At 38.7% G+C, this 13,448-nt stretch overlaps 1 pseudogene; it reads right to left on the minus strand.

Moving 5' to 3' along the window:
- LOC131483867 (cytochrome c oxidase subunit 1-like) overlaps positions 1 to 8,160 on the minus strand; it is a 51,290-nt pseudogene extending 43,130 nt beyond the window's left edge.
- Between the last annotated feature and the right edge of the window lie 5,288 nt (positions 8,161 to 13,448).

Genomic DNA, 13,448 nt, shown 5'->3' on the forward strand with positions numbered 1-13,448 from the left:
AGGATTAAAATCTGATCCAGGTATTAGCTGGTCTCATTAGCCTTCCACACCCCTCTCCTACCACTTCTGAGGGCTGCAAACATGTTTGCACACTAGTCTGGTTAGAGACTTGGGGCTGTGTCTATGAAATGGCTCTTACTCTTCTTTTGTTTCCTTGTTTTTTAATTTTTAAATTTTTTTTCTTAATCTTTCAGTGTGGATCTTCTGTCTCTTTTCTCTTGCAGATGAGTTTTATGTGGAGAGAACTTCAAATTCAAACTGTAAGCAAGATTCTTATCCTTCCAGTCTTGGTTAAGAACCCTGTAGTCTTAGGTGCTCAGCAGGGTCCTAAATTGTCCTTCATTGTTAAGATCAGTGACAGAAAAAAATTGGAGAGAGAGTGTAGACAAAGCTGTGAGATCAAAGAGTTCCAGAGACAGAAGTGTGGAAATCCTGATATCCTCAAGAAGGATAGACAGGAAGAACATGTCACCACTGTAACCAGAAGAGGAGGTGAACATAGTTGTGTGCTCTCTGGACTACAGATGTGTTTGATTTCTGTAGCATGAAAAGGATTGGTAAGGAATCCTCTCTTTTATTGTCTTTTTCTTAGAAAATAATTGGAGGTTTCTGAGAGAGCTGGGGAAAAAACTAAAATGCTACTTGCCTCAGTTTCTCTTCTATCCCAAGGAAACTGAAAAACTGTCATATGCTGAATGAATGACAAGAAATGGGCTTAAAGTCTTGAATGCTAATGGTTTTCTTCAGTACTTTCCTAAAAGTGCTGACTGAATACTGCCCCTCCTAACGTTGTCTTATAAGGTAGCAACCCAGATAAAGGTGTGCATTTTAGGGCATTTAGGCTTCCAGCGAGGAACACTTTTAACAAATGATTCCAATGTAGATTGTAGGATTGATGCTGAACTTCAAGGTTAGTTCCAAAGTATTAAGCATTATCTTGATTTCCTCATATGCAAATAGCTGGGCTGAAAACATTCTAAGCTGGTATTTGTGTAACACATGGAAAAATCAAATATAAGATTCAGGACTATTTGTGAGGAGTGTTGATTCTGCCCAATTTGGCCAGCAGACCTGTAAATTATGGTCATGTGAGGCCTGCTATTCTGTCAGGAAGAGCTCTTTAACTCTTTATAAAGACATAAAAAGGGTTTGCTGAGAATAACTGGACTTACACTGTAGATGATCATTGTATTCAGTTTCTTACAGAAATCATGCTATAAAAATTATCAGCTACTCCATTCCTTTCTAATATTAGTTTCCCATTCCCTAGGAACTGGAGAAAACTCTTAAGCAAATATTGTAGTTATCTCAGATTGCATCCTCAGATATAAAAATATCTGCATAAGTCTGGAAAACTGGGAATGGGAAACACAACAAGGGTCTGTTTTCCAACCAAGAAAGAACTCCCCAGGCAAGAGAAAATAGAAGTACAGAAGTTTGATCAAATCCAATATATTATTGTCAGAAGGGAGTGTATTTGCATTTGTCACTTAATCAATTGGCCCAGCCATCCTCAGCCTGACAGCATGGGAGCTACAGTAAAAAAGTAAGCAAAATCTCAGAAAGCTGTTTCTCTACAACCTCCATGAGACAATGAGTCTTCTGGAAATGGTGGAATCTGTACACATCGACAGAATGTTAGCTGCACTAGTGGTGTGGATAATAAGAAAGAGGTGGTTTCAACACCTTCTATTCTCTGCAATAGGAGCCCTGACTAGATATCAAGTCTTGGGCTACTTGGCATCATCAGTGGGGCAGTGTCTGGGCAGTGATACTATCAATGTGTAACAATGGCATAGCTGCTACTCTTAACTTAGGCACAATTAGACACATTATCTCAATGATCTGGACCAGGATCTAAGAAAAGTAGTAGGTTTCCCCAAGGTAGTCAACAGAATGTTATTAAAACTCATGTGAGGGGCACCTGGGTGGCTCGGTCATTAAGCATCCGACTTTGGCTTGGGTCATGATCTCATGGATCGTGGGTTTGAGCCCAGTGTTGAACTCTGTGTTGACAGTTCAGAGCCTGGAGCCTGCTTTAGATTCTGTGTCTCCCTCTCTCTCTGCCCCTCCCCAGCTCTTGCTCTGTCTCTCTCTCTCTCTCTCTTTCTCTCTCTCTCAAAAGTAAAATTAAACATTAAAAAACAAAACTTGTGTGAGAAACCCACTGGATATTCTCAAATTTATTTGGAAAGGTCTTCTGGATGCTGTATTTCTTGAGGAGTAAGAAGGATTATAGATAGATAGTCTTTCTTTCTTTCTTTCTTTCTTTCTTTCTTTCTTTCTTTCTTTCTTTCCTTTATTTAATGTTTAGTGATTTTTAAAGGATACAGAGCAAGCTGGGGAGGGGTAGAGAGGGGGACACAGGATCTGAAGCAGGCTCTGTGCTGAGAGCAGGAACCCAATGCAGGGCTCAAACTCATGAACTGTGAGATCATGACCTGAGCCGAAGTTGGGTGCTTAACCGACTGAGCCACCCAAGCAATTGGCTTTTTCTTTTTTAATAGTTGTTTTTATCATCTTGTTCTTAAATTCAAACTGTTATGACTCAGGAAACGTAGGGGACATATGTATGGTCAGAAGAATGATCTCTGTTCTGCTTTCTTTTCCTGACTCATCCAAACTCTGCTCCTCTTCTGTGTATCTGTGGCAGATGCTGAGGTGAGCTGTTCAGATCCCCTTCAAAGGGCCTGCTACCCCACCACAAGGAGATGGGGGTAGGAGCTGACAATTCTCCAGCAATTGGTTTCCTTATGATCTGCATAGGTTTTTGAACAAAGATCAAGATTCTTCTCAGTGTGCTCCCCAGCCCATGACTGAGCAAAGTGGGCTCAGGGGCATGGCTTTGCTCTGGAGATTCCTGTCACAAGACTGGCAGAGCTTTTGTCAGGTCTGTGTCATGGTCTGACAGTTCCCCTTGTCCAATCCTACTTCCTCCTCTTTCTTTTAAGGTCTTATACTTTCCAATCAACAGTTTGCACTCCTGACTCATCTCGGTACCTGTTTTCTAGAGTCCAAAAGGAAAAGGATCCCACACTGTCCTCATTGCATACAGTTCTGTGTTATGATATTTTGTGCAACACAGAATCCTTCTCTTCCAGGACCTTCCTTCTTAATTATTTCTTATGCAGCCAGTGAATTGGGTACTGTTGCAAGAGACCCGATTTTGGATTCAGACTAGGTCTGGGTTTGAATCCCAACCTTGCCTTATGCTTAACAATAGGAACGTGATCAAGTTATAAATTTCTATGAGCCCCTATCTTCTCATCCTTCCAGTATGGGACTGAGCTAGCAACAGATCCCTCACTGGATGGAAACCTGGATATATATAACTTATGTGCGAAACAATTAGACATCCTCCCACCAGTTCCAGAGTCAGAGATCGCATTTCATGCTCACTGTGGACAGCATGGATTTAATTACATTTATGTCAAGATTTTATTTTCCTTTATAAGAAGAATTTACCAGTAACATGTGTAAAATGGATGACACATTATTTTTTCTTCCTCCTATTAAAAAGAAATCCCCAGCACTATAAAATTTGCTTGCACATTTTCCCTTTCTCCTCAGAATTTCTAGTTTTAATCATATCTCATCTTCTGCCTCTCTTTGGAGTAAATCTTCTTTCCTTAAAGTTTGGTATATTTTCCTATCTATTGACTAAGTTTTGTTGCCATTTTCCTATGACAAGTAGTATTAACTCTTGGTTTTTATAATTACTAGTTCAGCTTTTGGATGAGAATTACATCCGTTGTGTTGTTTACTGTGTTTTGAAAGAAAGGTTTCACTCCATTTAACTTCCTCTTTGTCTTTTAAAATAACTACTTGAAATATTTTCCCTGGTGTTTTTCCAGAGAAACAAAAAATTGGGAGAAGGACGAAAAGACAAGGGGAATTACGGAAAATGTTTTAAGTTAGCTTTCTTTTTTTTTCTTCTTTTCATTTTCCTTGCCAAGTTTAAACCCATGAAGTCTTGACTAAATACTAAGTACAGAAAAGCCCCAAACAAACTGAACCTGGTTCAAGTATGGTTACATATCCCTATATTATATTTTGATAAGGGATCTTTTCAGTGTAATAAGTATTTATAATAAATGAGCACCAAATAACACTAACATCTTACCATTTTATGGTGTTTTACAGTTTGCGAAGGGCTTTCACTTTATCTTCTTTTAATCTTGTCTAAAAATACCCCAAAAGCTGAACTGCTCCTTTTGGACTTTTCAGAATCCTGTTTATATGGTATTAAAAAGATTAAAATGATGTGTAATAGAGTGTGAAAATGGAAGTCTTGCTTGAGACCTTAAGACAACAGAGACCAGAGATTCCAAGCATGTACAGGACAGTCTTCCCCCACTTTCTGGGGAGCTCAGAGACTTGAGAGCAGTCACAAATCACAGCCCAGCAAGTACAACTGCTGGGAGTGGAGTTCTACTATATCTCACACTTCACCTTTCCATCCAGCCTCTCGCCTTGTAGAATTACCACGGGTGATGTGACGTCTGTTTACTCTGTCCCTCAAACTACAGGAGGCACACATGGAGTTCCGCAATTGGTTTCCTTAAATCCCCTCTCCCATGACTTGGGTTTAGGAGGAAACTCCTCATACTCTTCCTCTTTAGGGGGGCTCTTTTAAAAGACTGTTCCCAAAGTCCCCTTCAGAAATCCCCTTCTATGCTCTAACTCCTGACTCCTGTGGTCAAGGAACTATTAAGAGTTACATGATTGGTTTTGGCTAGCTAATTTTTCCAAGTGCTACAAGGTGTTCTTCCACATTTTGGTATCTGAAATCTGCTGGTCTTAGCCCAAAATTCTATTTTGAAAGCCAAGTACATATAAATTTTGAAAAACAGTAACACACGTGCACAGCTTGCATAGATAAATGTGTGCCATGAGAGCTGATTCTCTACCAAAATCAGTGACTCTGACTTCAGAATTCATCCATGATACTAAACAAATGGGCTCACATGTTATGAGATCATCACTCAAGATTTTTCCATGTCTACTTAAATATCAATGAACACAATAAAATTCAGCAAATATTCACTTATGGCTTTCTAGATGCCAAACGGAGAAAAAAATTAAAGAAACAAAGGTGTTTGAAATAATTTCAGATATGTAGGGGTAGAAAAAGAAAAATCAAATTCAACAGTAATTTAAAAAATGGGACTTAACATAATAGCAACACATGAGTGTGGGGCTTTACAATAGGATGTGGGGGCACAAAATGTTGGGTGTCCCAGTTGGGTGGGGGCTGGCAGCACAGGCAGTGAAAGAATTCACCCAAAGAAGAACAAAAGAGTTGGAAGTTTATTGAATACACTGCAAGGGAGCAGCGGGACAGGACAGCAAAGCAGAAATGGCCAAAAGACGGTGGTGGGACCACAGTTATAAGGCAGAGTGAGGAAGTATGGGAACATATGGAGTTTTCCTTTTTTTGGTAATCCTAGGAACTGTACCTTGTTGTCATTGGTCAGTTAGGGCTTCTGGCTATTTTGAGGCTGTTTGCTTTCAGCTCAGAGGGCACCATGGGCCCTTTTGCCTTGCTCAAGTTTCCATTGCTGAAACCCGTTGCCTAAAAGCAGCCTCCACAATGAGATGGTTTCTATACTTTCTATAACAAAATCTATTGACTGTTGCTTTCTTGGGCACATAGCTGGATTGTTTTTCCCCGCTTTATTTACAGATAATGCATGACTGTGTGCGTGGCTTCAATCAGTGGAATATGTGTCACTTCTGACATGAGACTTTTAGGAAGCATGTATGCCTTTTCCACACTCTTTTTTCCCATCACTAGCTGGATGTCTTGCTCCCACCTTCAGACATTCTGATTTAATTTATACAGGGTACAGCCTTGGCATCAGGATTTTTAAAAGCTCTCAGGTGATTCTAATCACCTTCTTCCAGCAAAGCTTGGGAATCTCTATCCCAAGGGATAGCACAGCAAGCAGTTGGAAGAAGCTGAGGTCTTGAGTCACCACATGGAGGAAAACTATCTGTTCATCAGGAACATAAGGTTTGAACTGTAATATAAATAAGGAATAAGGTTGTGGGGTCTCTTTGACAGAGCAGCTTAGCATTACCTTGGTTAACATCCTTAATAATTTAGCAAAATGTGTAAAAGAAAAATCATAATGCTGAAGGTTGCAGTGATAGTAGTTTGCTCACAGGTATTGCTTTTGCAAAGATATATTATAAGTACATATGATATTAATATATAATATGAGAAATGAAGATATTTCTACCATGTAATCAGTAAGTTGATTTAGTATTATATGAAAAAATAATTCAACACAAGAAATGAGATGAGTATAAAAAACTTCTACATATGCTGAAGTAAAAAAAAAAAAATGTTTGCCTGCTGCCTGGTGTCCTATTGATATTAGAATAAAATTTAAGCTCATTACCATGAGTTTCCAAGACCGGGCGTGTTTGTGTCATCTTACCTTGCTCTTCCTTGCACTTACCATCATCCTTCAGTGGGTGATCTTCTATTGGTGCCTCAATAGGCACACAGCCCCTTATACTTCAGGACCTTTGCACATGCTTCCTTGTCTTAAAGCATAATTAGCTTTCCTGGGGCACCTGGGTGGCTCAGTCAGTTGAGCATCCAGACTTCAGCTCAGGTCATGATCTCATGGTTGGTGAGTTCAAGCCCCTCATCCAGGTCACAGCAGTCAGCTCAGAAACTGCTTAGGACCCTATGCTTCCTTCTCTCTCTGCCCCTCCCCTGCTCATTCTCTGTCTCTCAAAAATAAAAACATAAGGAGCACCTGGGTGACTCAGTCAGCTGAGCGTCTGACTTTGGCTCATGTCAAGATCCCATGGTTCGTGAGTTCAAGCCCCTCATTAGGCCCTCTGCTCTCAGTGCAGAGCTCACTTCAGATCTTTTGTCTCCCTCTCTCTTTGCCTCCCCCCTGCTCATGCTTCTCTCTCAAAAATAAACACTAAAAAATAAATAAAAAATAAAAAAATAAACCTTTAAAAAAACAAAAGAAAAAACATAATTATCTTCCCTAACTTTTCTTGCTTTTCACCTGGTATACTCTTTCTCACCCGCCAAGCTACAGCTTAAATTTAATTTACATAGGGAAACTTGCTGCTCTAGGTTTGGTCTGGCAATTATATGCTGTATACTTTTTCCTTGTAAGAACACCATTTTATTTTAAATAATGATTCTTATTTATTTAACAGTTTCCTTCCTTGCTAGACTTAAAGTCCTAGAAAAGCAGGAGGTATGTCTACTTTCTGTAGTGCTATTTTCTCCAACCACATATGAGACACATAGTAGATGGTAAGTATTTGTTGAAAGAATAAATTAATCCAAGTCGCAGTACTTTTCGTTACAAGAAATAATAGCTCATTGGAGCTGGTGGAAGCAAGATCAACCTGTTGGTTTTCAAGACATTATTTTCACCAAGGACCAATGAATTGTACTTTCTCTGTCTTAACACAGATATCTTTTTTCCCAAATGAATCATTAAAAAAGGAAATGCACTCTTTAAAAGGCTCACATTCGCAGAATAAAAAAAAATGTTATTACGTGACTCAGCCAATGTAATCGTTAGGGCTTATCTAAGTTTATTAAATGCCCTCAGGATCCGTTTCCCATATATTAGCCTCTGTGATCTGCTGTTCCAGGAACAACATCATGTTGTTGGTTTTTTTTGTTTGTTTGTTTGTTTTTTTTTTAATTTTGACTGTAACCTTATGTCCTTTTATAGCATTTCCTAAGGAAGTTTGTCTACATTCACATCCTCAGTAAGAGCCATTGAATATTCAGTATTAAATGCATGTTTATAAGTCTGTATTTCCAGATTTATAGGACACATAGTAATGGAGATATAGATCTTACTTATGCTTTTGTTTTGTATAAACATTGTGTGAGTATCCTTCATTCCTACAAACCATCTTTGAAGGAGCTGCTCTCTGGTTTCTATTGCTAGACTCACATAACAATAGAATGATTTGGAACAAAGTTCATTGTTTTAAAGACAATATACTTGACTCAAAATCCTATTGGGCTCACACCTACAAGTGTCCTCACTGATATCCCTCCAAGAACACAGCTCATTGCTCTTACCGTCTGCAGTTCTCTCCAGATGAATCTCTGCTCTCATTTTCAAAAGGCTTAAGGTACGAAAATACCCAGCTGTCCATGAAGGTTGCTATGAGCTAGTGAGCAAAGGCATGATTTAAGAGATGATAGAAGACTATTTGTTTGGCTAGAGTCCACCAGCCTTTTCTCATTTGTCCTCTGGGTAATCTATGTTTTGCATTTGAAGGGAGAAGAGAAGGAGTAGCAGCCACTGAGACCTCTGCCTTCTAGGTTACCTTGACTTAGGGACGAGTGTGCTGGCTGGAACTGGAGTCTGTGCCTCATGGGGGAAACACTGCAAATGCCACCATGGAGGGGGCACTATGACCGCAATTACCAAAAAAACCCTCTGGAGCAATCAGTTTTATATCCTCAATGTGACAAATGCTGTGCTAGATCCACAGTTGGGTGATACAGCAAATGAGTTGTTTGGGGAGAGTATTGAAGCAGGAAAGGATTCAGAGAGGGAAAAGCATAAAAGAGATCATTTGGGCAGTTGGATGAGCAAAAGCAAGGATATTGAGGTGGTTAGTACAGGAGGTGTATCAGAGCTGTAAGTAGTAGAGTTTGGTTGGTATAGAAGGGGTCACTGAGGATGAGAAGGGGTCATTGGGAGGACCTTAAATGACAGAGGAGTCATGAAAGATGTGTGAGTGTGGTGGCGAAGTGTTTGGAGATGAGTTTTAGGAAGATGAATGTGAGGAGGAGCCAAGATGGTGGAATAGCATGGAAGTTTTTTGTGTGTCTTGCGTCCATGAAATACAGCCAGACCAACACTAAACCATCCTGCACACCTAGAAAACTGATCTGAGGATTAACACAACAATCTGCACAACCTGAACCACGGAATTCAGCAGTCTACTTCAGTGTATTCATTTTTTCAAATTTTCAAGCCATTTCCTTTTTTTTTCTTTTTTCCCCTTTTTTCTCTAATCTATCAAGCCACTTTCAACACCCAGACCAAAACACACCTAGGATCTAACATAATTTATTCTATTTTGTGTGTGTGTGTTTGTTTTCTATTTTTTAATTTTAATATTTTTTTAATTTAAATTTTTTCTACTTCATTAATTCCTTTTCTCCCTTCAAAATGATGAAATGAAGGAATTCACTCCCAAAGAAAGAGCAGGAAGAAACGACAGCCAGGGACATAACCAACACAGATACAAGCAAGATGTCTGAACCAGAATTTAGAATCACGATAATAAGGAAGATGAATGTAATATGTATGTGTAAAATGGTTTAGGCAGAGAGAGATCAATTAAGAAGTTGATACAATAAATAATGAGACTCGAAGAGAGAAGGGAGGCAGAGAGAGAAAAGAGGTGGATGGAAGTCATTGCTAAGTGTAACATAAATGATTTAGTAGCTGTGAGGATGGAGGAGGAAGAGTAAAAGAAAGTGGGCGATGAATTCAAGATTACTCCAAGGCTTGGGGCACCTGGGTGGCGCAGTCGGTTAAGCGTCCGACTTCAGCCAGGTCACGATCTCGCGGTCCGTGAGTTCGAGCCCCGCGTCAGGCTCTGGGCTGATGGCTCGGAGCCTGGAGCCTGTTTCTGATTCTGTGTCTTCCTCTCTCTCTGCCCCTCCCCCGTTCATGCTCTGTCTCTCTCTGTCCCAAAAATAAATTAAAAATGTTGAAAAAAAAATTAAAAAAAAAAAAAAAAGATTACTCCAAGGCTTTAAATCTGATTACCAGTGCAATTAAATAAAGCATTGGGAGGTGTGGCTAGTTTAGGAGTGGGGAAAGAGACACAGAGAAAGAGGAGTATACTATATAATGATAATACAGTATACTAATATACTATAGATATTTACATTTTTATTATGACTACAAAGCTCTAAAAATATACACTTTATTTCAGAAAAGAGAGTTTAGATTTTACCAAGGTCCTAAAGAGATGGAGAAATTTTTCCCGACCAACACTGATGTTCTGGGTTTTCCCTACTGACCTCCAAAATTATGTCTAAGCCTTATTGCAATTGCTTGTTTACTTATCTTTATTCTGCAGTGTTCTCTAGTCTTCAGGGAGGCCAGGAAAATCCTTATTATATTCCCAGTATATTCCTTAGTATATTCCCAAAGAATCTTGTAATTTCGCTATTTCCCACTACTTTGCTATTACCTAAGTTATGAGGATGGCTACTCAGCTTCCTACTTCACAGTTTGGACAAAGAAAGAGCTGACACAGAAAGAAGAGAGGCCCTAACCACCTGAGCAACAGAAAATTTAGGTTTGACTATTTAAATAGTGATTTCATTAGCCCATTGTTAACCGAATAAAGATATACAGTTAAATTCTAATCACTTTAGACCAAGAGCTGTATTTGGCACCATGATTCAGCATCATTACCTGTATGCAAAAATATTTCTGGAAGTTTTCCTTGTAAACAATCAGTTGTGAAGCCACTCTACCATGATGTTTCTCAAACTGGTATATAGGCATTGGTCCCTTGACACAACAGACTACTCATGGAGCATATTCCTAGTGTGTTGATTTTATTGGAAGATTTGAGAAGATATGCTTTTTTTTTTCACTGAGGTCAACTTGCATATATTATTTGGCCATTCAATAAATACTTATTGCATTCAGGCAGAATATCAGATTCTGGGAAGTATTGATTTAGAAAATGGATTTGGGGACATCTGGGTGTCTTAGTCGGTTAAGTGTCTGACTCCAGCTCAGGTCATGATCTCACAGTTTGTGGGTTCGAGCCCCATGTCAGGCTCTGTGCTGACAGCTTGGAGTCTGGAGCCTGCCTCAGATTTTGTCTCTCTCTTTCCCTCCTCCTCCTCCATTCATGCTCTGTCTCTTTCTATCTCAAAAATAAAACAAATGTTAAAAAAATTTTAGAAAATGGATTTGGTGGTGGTATTAGGTCCATCGGGTAAAGTGCAAAATTTGTATGTATTTTTAAGTTGAAGCATAAGACCACAAGAAATTTTGATCTTGAAGTGGATTCCTTCGGATTGAACCATCATGTCCATGAAGGTATTATTCACTCTTCTCAAGTGCTCAGGGTGACTCTTGGGAAGAGCTGGGGAGGTAAACATGGAAAGCTGTAGAAGTGTGAGAGCAACGTGCCCTGAGGTGCTTCATGGGGCAGGCACAACAGTCTAACATTCCTGCTCTGTCTCTGAGTGGCCATATTTGTGAAAGTTCCACAACGTCTGGGAAGTAGATATTGTCTTCATTGAAACTAAATTCAGTTTCTGGCCCAAAGAAACTTCTTGTGGCCCCTGAACACTAGTGGTGCAAGAATGATTTTTCTCTTTGTTTTGAGTCTAAATAGAGAGTTGAAAAGGGCTGGAAATATCTTTTTACCTTTCTGCATGCTTACCCTGAATTGAATGCCTTGTTAAATATACAGAAGAATACTAATAGTTTTTAAATACGCTTTATTTGATTTTGGAAACTGCATGTAACGTATATGGTATAGATAGGCACATGCACACAAAATACACATCTGGAGGGGTGCCTGGGTGGCTCAGTCGGTTAAGTGTCTGACTTCAGCCTAGGTCATGATCTTGCTGTTTCCGAGTTCGAGACCTGCATCTGGCTCTGTGCTGACAGCTCAGAGCCTGGAGCCTGTTTCAGATTCTGTGTCTCCCTCTCTCTCTCTGCTTCTCCCCCACTCATGCTCTGTCTCTCAAAAATAAACATTAAACATTTTAAGAAAAAATAACAAAACAAAATGCACATCTGGAGTTTTATGTATACCTAGATGAATTCAGAAAAGTATTAAAATTAGACATACTTAAATATGCTCTGTAATTTAGTTAATCAGACATACTATATGGCACAATAAGAAATTACTTCTAGAATTCTGCCTGCTAAATTCTTTAAAAAAATTTAACATATTAAAGAGGTCAGTTTTAATAAAAATAACTAATTACAGAATTCACAAAGGGAAAGCAATTACATGACCTTTAATGTGATTTAATTTAATATAACATCTCTGAATGTCTGTTTAAAGGATTATATAGAAAATACATAGAAGTAGCATATCATATTAACAGGTTTCTTTTAAAATATGTATATCAGGTTATTTTTTTGAGTCATGTAATTAATAGCCTTGAAATGTTTACAATACTAATCTTTTTTTTTCAACGTTTTTTTTTTTTATTTTTTTTTATTTTTGGGACAGAGAGAGACAGAGCATGAACGGGGGAGGGGCAGAGAGAGAGAGGGAGACACAGAATCGGAAACAGGCTCCAGGCTCCGAGCCATCAGCCCAGAGCCTGACGCGGGGCTCGAACTCACAGAGCGCGAGATCGTGACCTGGCTGAAGTCGGACGCTTAACCGACTGCGCCACCCAGGCGCCCCTTACAATACTAATCTGATGAGCTATTGTCAAAAATACTCCAAATGTAAATCATGTCATCAAAATTGTTATAATACTCAAATTAGCAAGGTCTAAATTTATTTATTTTTATTATTGTTAGAAGCAAAAAGTTTTATTATTTTTAGTTTGAGTAAATAGAAATAGTTTCCTTAAGCATTCCATTTAACTAATGACAAAAGTATGAATTACTAATTGTGGAGATAATTAGGTTTGCTAGCAATCCTGTCTTTACTAAATTTGAACAATGTTGGAGCCAGCCCAGTCCCTTTACTTTGACAAATAAAGTTGAAGTCTCTGTCCCATTTCTGAATCTACATTATTTTTAATCCTTGGTATCATTTACATGATTTTTTTTTATTTGTGTCATCAAGTCAATGTCAAAATTGCACCAAGATATAAGCAGAATATTTAGATTTGCTTGGCCAAATTAAAAAAAATCACTCATGAAGTTAATGTTACTGAGATTTACTACCAAGCCAATGAAAAGACAGTGTAATAGATATGCTCTAGAAAAGAATCTTAGCAGGAAAGTGGATGTTATTGCTTCCTGATGTGTCTCTGATTGTTTATAGACATGCACCTGAACTTTGGGGGTCACTGTGGCCTATCTAGAATGAGGAATCCTCCAGTTTGGAGGAGACTTAGACTTAAGGTTTACATGCAATGCAGTTCTTTGTTGTCCCTCAGGGACATACTTTTGCATTCTATTCCTTTCTGCTTCACTTGGCCTAAAGTAGCACATAGAAAAATAAAGAGTAAAAAAATTCACTTTTCATTCAACACATTTTCATTGATTGTTTGCTGGGTAATGCAATAGATATTGAAGCTACAGAGTTGAAAACGACATGGTCCAAGCTTCCAAAAATTTTAAAATCGCATTGGAAGAGAGACACATAAATAAGTATAATGCAAATGTAGCTCACTAAAAGATATAGACACCAGCAATTATAGAGCCTAAAGACTATAATTAACAAGCCATGTTCAATAGCTGGACAAAGAAGGG

The sequence above is a fragment of the Neofelis nebulosa genome, chromosome 8, assembly GCF_028018385.1.
Source record: "Neofelis nebulosa isolate mNeoNeb1 chromosome 8, mNeoNeb1.pri, whole genome shotgun sequence".
Taxonomy (NCBI): domain Eukaryota; kingdom Metazoa; phylum Chordata; class Mammalia; order Carnivora; family Felidae; genus Neofelis; species Neofelis nebulosa.